This window comes from Ruditapes philippinarum, unplaced genomic scaffold (genome assembly GCF_026571515.1).
Source record: "Ruditapes philippinarum isolate M1 unplaced genomic scaffold, ASM2657151v2 ctg39_1_1_1_1, whole genome shotgun sequence".
Lineage (NCBI taxonomy): Eukaryota > Metazoa > Mollusca > Bivalvia > Venerida > Veneridae > Ruditapes > Ruditapes philippinarum.
In genome coordinates this window covers 112509-119914 of record NW_026867092.1, presented here as the reverse complement: position 1 = coordinate 119914, position 7406 = coordinate 112509, and the positions used below count along the sequence as shown (strand labels likewise).

The 7406-nt window shown below is 33.3% G+C and overlaps 1 long non-coding RNA gene across 1 annotated transcript; it reads right to left on the bottom strand.

The window, feature by feature from the left end:
* Nucleotides 1–472: 472 nt before the first annotated feature.
* On the bottom strand, nt 473–3156 carry LOC132734831 (uncharacterized). The gene is made up of 2 exons (XR_009626372.1): nt 1703–3156; nt 473–1449 (listed from the first exon to the last, which is right to left on the bottom strand). It is a non-coding gene; the product is annotated as an uncharacterized LOC132734831 (long non-coding RNA).
* Nucleotides 3157–7406: the final 4250 nt, after the last annotated feature.

The following is a 7406-nucleotide window of genomic DNA, read 5'->3' as shown; positions in this document are numbered from 1 at the left end:
TGTCAAAGTGTGTTTTATAGAAGCCAAATGAGAAAAAAATCATGCTACCACCAGTAGGATACGAACCCATGACCTCCGTTTTAAGAGTCTTGACCAAACTTGTCCACTTTCACAATTAACTTTCGAAGTTAATGTATGACCAACCATTAAAATATATACATGTAATGAAAGAAAATGCATACATTTTTAAGAATGAAATAACTGCCACTTTTAACAACAACAAAACATGTGTTTAAAATATTATTTTTCACAATTCATTAACTTTTCATGAACCACCTATTGCAACAACAAGACGTTGTAATCGTATCATTTTGTAAAGAAAACGACCCTGGCTTAATGATATTTTCATTATAAATTCATAAACACTAGTTCCATAAAGAATTTCATGTAAAATCAGCGATAAAGGCATTTTTGTGTTCCGAATAAGAACATGCGATAATAACTACATGTATCATTAGTAATGAAAAAAATCGTGATTATCAAAATTTAATAGAAATCAGTACACGTTTATTTAAGATTCTTCTAAATAACATTTTCCAAAAAATCTGGAATGTTTTCCGACTCTGTGTTCATAAACATTGTCAAAGAACGCATGAAGTACATCTATGTCGCCAGCACTTCCCACCCATCCAATATCGGCGTCACTTTGCCTTAACAAACCTTGCAGCTGACACGAGATTTCTCTCTCTAGTTCTTTATTACTGACAACTGTAATGTTTCCCAGTTCCAGCCATTTGAGAGATCGTTTTCGGTCGGTTAAGTGATGAATATGCTCATATCCAATGACCAGTTTATGCCCAGATGCTTTTACGAATTCCTGTAGTACTCTGGCACAGTGACTGTCGTGGAAATCAAAAGAACATGGAATATAAAACGAAAAAAGCAAAATAACAGCATCGTTGATATTATTATAGATTTTCATGTAAGCATTCTCCATCTTTTTCTAACACGCCTAAACCGCCTTTGTCTAATGTTTGTATTCCTTTCCATGTATAAGGTTCCTTTCGTTTATTTCTCTCCTTTTGTGATAATGTTTCTTCATCAATTATTTTGAAAAAAAAACTTTCTGTATGGATCAAATGCTCTACATTCCCCGTGTTCAAAAAAGTATTTCTCACCTGCATTCATAGCAAATGCGATACGTTTGTAATGTACAACCTTTGTAACTAAAGCCGATGGGTCATGGAGTCCGTGTAAATAATCCGTAAATTTTTCTAGCACAGAAAAGATTTCTTCAACCACTTCCTCTTTAGATACGATAGCAACTGCAATAAATTGACTTTTACGTTTTCTTGTTCTGTTTGGATCCAGTAATATATCATATATATGGAACTTGGTCTCCATACCAACGTCACGTAGAGCAACTAGAAATTTAAGTAACTTTTGTCGATAGCACACAGTTTCTTCCTCTGTCATTTCGTTTGCTTGAAAAATCCAGCTTCGTCTGACCTAATGAGGAAAGAAAGTGTTACACCATTGAAACTTTTTACAAACGAGGTCTTCAGCTACTTATATTATAAAATACCGATTGATGAACAGGAATTAAGGTATCATTTGTGTTAGTACTGATTGTATAAGTGTGTGTCCTAAAACAACACAAATCAGCCGATTAATCCAGGTTAAGTTATACGTGATTTAGGTGTAGCAAAAGATACTTCTCATATCAAAAGGAATGCTTAACAAAACTGAAGAAAGATCTTACTTGCATATCTGCAGTCATCCGTTTCTAACTGCCGCCGAAAGAAAAATTTACACCTCTTCCCTACTTTCGTTTTAATTTTATTTTTGAGAATTTAAAATAACCACATCTAAAACACTGTGATATGAATTTATCGATTTACAGTACGTAAGGTACCCATGTTTGTATAGATAAAAAGCTATTTATTATAATTGTTATACACAGATTGGCAGAGGTACACAATGATAAATATAATCTGTTCACATACTTTGTGTTCTATATCTATTTAAACATTTACATGTAAGTACTTCGTACAGACTGGTGATATTTTTCACATTGGATAACACGTAAACAATGCTACAATGATATTTGAAACAGTGCATTACTCTAACTGTAACAAAAACCTAAAAGTGAGGAGAAATTTCAAATCATCAGTTCTTATAAACAATTGTATTCTATATTACATTTTCTTTATGTTAATCATCATATCAACTATTTTAAAGAAATAAAATTGTTGTATCGTTTCATCATCTTTCTGCAAAGTGCTTTCCCAAACTGCCTCATACGTGTACTCTTTCTAAAGTCCAAAACATCGTCAGCGAAATCTTCAAAATCATCATCAAAGTCATTATCATACTCGCCGTTAAGAAACTCATATTTAAATCGAAATGCATCTTTGTTAATTAAAGGCTTTATTTCGTTTCGAATTCTGTCCATATTTCGTCACAATCAACAACAACTAAGTTTTCCATAGTTATTTGGCTTAGAGATAAAGATTTGTCGGAAAGCTTATAATTACTTTCGTAACAGATCGCCATGTTAAGACCAGAAACATTGACAAACTTGTTAATTAGTCTGGAGCAATTATAGAAATCGATAGAACATGGGATAAAAGACGAGAACAGAAGTATGACAGAATCGTTTAACCCATGAAATAATTTAGTATATGATTTTTTCATATTTTCTAAAACACCCTTTCCACCATTGTCAAAAGTTATTATGGTATCTGTGCTGTCCTTTATTTTTGCTGTTTTAAATCTTTCAATCTCTTCATCAATGATTTCAAATAGAAGTTTCCTTTCATGATCTAGCAGACGACATTCTCCATGGTCGTAAAAGTTCTTAGCATTAGCATTCAAAGCTACTGCAATACGTTCATGATATACCACCATCGACTGTAGCGTTCTTTTATCAGATAGTGCATGCAAATATCTTGTAAAGTCTTTGAAAATGGAAAAGTTTTCATCTAAAATTTCATCATTAGAGACAAGAGCAATACCAACAAATTGTTTTTTGCGTTTCCTTTCATGCGAAGGATCTAATGCATCACAGATGTGGTACTTAGCTTCCTTTCCAACATCTCTTAAGGCAATAAAGAATTGTAGAAGTTTTCTTCTAGACTTGTCTTTTTTGTCAAATGCCATTAGAGAGAGCATAGACGGTACTATTTGACACTACGAAGAGAGCCTTATAAGGTACCTGAAGTAAAAAGGAAAATGTCAATAGAATAAAAACATTTCATTTATGTTAGAATCGCCTAATATTTGTTTTAAACTTTTATGATGTTCATATTATCCAGCCATTCCTTACAATTGCAACACTAAATCCAATAAAGTTAAACCAAAGACACGAAATTTAAGACATTTGTTAAAAATGAAACAGATATTTTTTACCTTTCCGTTCTTCCTGATATGTTAAGTCAATCTAAATTATTGCTCGATAAATTATGTCTATATATCTTATTTTGACTATTTTTAAGTGAGATACAAAACTAAATAAGTGAGGAATAAGTTTAAAACTGAGTGAACTGTAATTCTCGTTCGATAGTATATTGTAAAATTCATGACGTTAAATGATATGTCTACTATAGTTATACCAAACTATTATGGAATACAACGTAACATAAGATAGTCTTGAAAATATTTAAGTTTAATCTCACTACTTACTGAGATAAAATCTATATTCACCAAAAAAACAGCAATTTTCCTCTATTTATGATTATTAACGATACTTTACAAAGGAATAAAAAACTTAACTTGTTTATACTTCCTTTGTAACTTTAACCAAACCCTTTGTAACTTTAACCAAACAGCTGTTTTCAATAAACGTAATTGATGTTGAACTATAATATAAATTTACCTTAATATTTAACACAGTAACAGCATATTGATAATTGAAATTTTTATTTTATCAGTTATTTAAATTTAAACTTGATTAGCATGAGATAAAACAAAATATATAAGCTATACAGTATACATGTGATTAGGATTCTAACGTTTCTCTAATTTGATAACTTTATTATGTAATAATACCATGTAAGTATTTAACATTCCATTGAATTAACTCCAACCACGCTCATAATTAGTACCCGTCAGCCAATTATATCGACTATTGTACGATGGAATCATGTTCCATAAATAGATTAGTAATTCTTTAAAGCTGCGTACCTCCAGATAAGTATAAATATTTCAAGAAAGTCAAACTTGAAAAAACTGCTCTTAGATTAAAAATATGTAAGAAGATTCAAGATTCAAGTAAGTATTTACATGTTATTTGCAATTATTGAATGATTTTGCAGATTTATCTCCATATCTCTACTGCGTAAGTAACTTATAAACGCAATAAGGCCTTTTTTGCATCATAGTTTGGGGACCTTTCCGTTGAAAATGTGTATTAGAAAGAGCACCGAAACACGAGGCTATCTGATTTGTACGAGGGGGCGTAGCCCCCGAGTATTAATCAGATTGCCAAGTGTTTTGATGTTCTTTCTCTTTTGTATCATAGTCAAACATAAAAACACGTTCCCTGTTGTCATAATATGAAACCCCAGAAGAAGTAACCAATGAACGAGCATCTGAATGTGTTTTTTTATATCGCTTTCCATTTCTCTGCCGTCACAATAAGTAAAAAAATCTTGAAACTGATCCATCGGAAGCATGAATCACAAAAAATTTCAAGAGAATAACAGACTCGGTTTGATTGAGTCTGTACATGAGGGATAATGAATAAGTGCAACATCCCTCACGCCCCCTAGCACCGGCTTCAGTGGTACTCAATTCTCAACACTCAATAGTGCTGGCATCAATGATCCCGAAGGACCAGAAAAATATAACAACACTGAAGTGAAGTACAGGGCAACTTTTTACAGCTGCCCCCAGCAAAAACGAGCCAATCAATATGCATGCTCTGGAGTGCGGGTAACTAATACCTGCACTCCAGTTAACGCACAGTTCATGTATATGTATACGATTTAACTATGACACGTTTTCAACAGAAAGGTCCCCAAACTATGATACAAATTTCCCTTCCATCGAAGGGAACGTGTAACAGTATCGCGTTTTCCGGTTACAGTAAAAAAATTTCAAGATGGAGGATTATTTATTGGAAGAGAGGTAGGTGATTTTATTCAGGTCAATACTACAAGCAGTTTGGTTTCTCAAGTAGTTTAGTTTCTAAAAGATGTGTATGTGCTTTGCTTGTAAAGAACAGAATCCGGTATCTAGTCATATATTTCTTCAGACCCTGCACCGCAGATTTATCTCTATATTGTTTCATAAATGTGCAAATTTGATGGTTTGAAAATTTGAATCGAGGGACCAACGTATTTTTCTCCCATTCCGACATTATTTAAGTATGCCTAGAAAAAGTAAATCTACAGAACATTAGTCCTTTATGTTTACCTTTATGTGTACCTTTTCTATTTAATACATTCTTGAAAGGTTGTATTACTTTTTTCTCGTCAGTAGAAAGTTATAGTTTGCAATTTTCCTTACTTTAAGTTTCAGGCTGAGACTTTTTGCAAAATAAGTAATGTCCTAAGTAAGGACTGTTTTCACGACAACAACAACTTTTATCAAAATGTAAGGAGAGAAGAAAGATTTCATTATTTTTGATTCTTCGTTATCCATTATTTTTATGAAATAACTCATACCTTTTCTATTTAATACATTCTTGAAAGGTTGTATTACTTTTTTCTCGTCAGTAGAAAGTTATAGTTTGCAATTTTCCTTACTTTAAGTTTCAGGCTGAGACTTTTTGCAAAATAAGTAATGTCCTAAGTAAGGACTGTTTTCACGACAACAACAACTTTTATCAAAATGTAAGGAGAGAAGAAAGATTATTTCTTGATTCCATTACACATTAGATAATAGTTTCTATTAGTAACAAAATAGAGAAAAAACAGAATCCTTAACAGATATCCAACTCGGAAAACATGGAAATGTTGCAGGCTCAATTTGATTGAGCCTGTTCATGGACGGTGGTGGTAACTGCACGCTACCGTCCAGGCCTCCGAGCATCGGCTAAAGCAGAATTCACGTTAAACATGAACTAGTAAACGTTAGATTTTTTAAACATATGTGGATGTGTTCATATTGCGGTTTTTATGGAACCTTCAATGTGACACGTTCCGTGAAAAGCGGCATATTACCCCCAGGTTAAAAATTGCGTGTGCTCTAAACGAGAATACATTGAGTGAAACTAAATAAAATGAAATTTTGAGAGGGGATCGGAGGTTATGAAGCCTGCATACCACAGATAAGCTGTCACAATTAAAAAGCAGGCAATACCCAAAGGGTGATTAAACAGTATTTAAGTGAGAAATACTGCAACCTTAAAACGTATTTCAAGTTGGAATTTCCATCTACAATAATGTATTTTGTAATTTCCCTTTGTGAAACATTTCAGACACAAGCGGGCACCTGACTAGAACCACCGACCTTCCGTAAACTAGCTTGATAGATTCCTCACATACAAAAAATCCAAAATGATGGAATTTCAACCACAGCAGTAAAGGAAAGTTGATTTGAAGTCAGTGGCCTTATCCCGACCCTGCCATATTATGTACCTCCACCAGGCTCACTGGAGAAGATACTGTATTTGTCTGACCTTAATTTATACTCTATAACTTTCAATATTATTTTCTTTAACAGAAACATGGAAACTTCTATACAGGATGTCTGAAATAAAAAAAAACTACTTTAAATTTAATAATGACAAAACAATCTTAACTTCAACAAAGAAGCATTCGAAATGACGCCATGATCATGCTTTGCTTTGAATGCTTTTTGGATCGAGATGAGAAGGATCTTTAAACATTGCCTTTTTTAAAATCTATATTTTGGGTTTTCGTTTGCACCCGCAACCATTTAAGCAACTGGTAGAAAGTCATGTAAATTTCATAACATTTAGTCAAGTAGTTACTGAGCGGATGAGATTGCACACACATGTGTATGACAGACGGACGAATAGCCATGGGGTCAATAAGCTCACCATAAATAATGTCGGAATGGGAGAAAAATGCGTTGGTCTCTCGATTTAATATTTAAAACCGTCCAATCTGCATATTTATGAAGCAATATAGAGATAAATCTGCGGTGCAGGGTCTAAATAAATAAATGACTAGATACCGGATTCTGTTCCTTACAACCAAAGCACAAAAACATCTTTTAGAAACTAAAATACTTGAAAATTGGAGGGATAAAAATCACCTACCTTTCCTCCCCACAAATAATCCTACATCTTTAAAACTCTATACTGTAACCGGAAAACGCGATACTGTAGCACGTTCCCTACGGTTCTTTCACTTATCAAATTAATTTGGTCTATTCTTAGTCCATTTTTAATGACACCATGACAATTCTTTTATGCTTCATTTCAACCTATTGATGAAGTAGTTCTCCGTACGTGCTTGTGTGTGTGCGTGCGTGCGTGCGTACGTGTGTGTGTG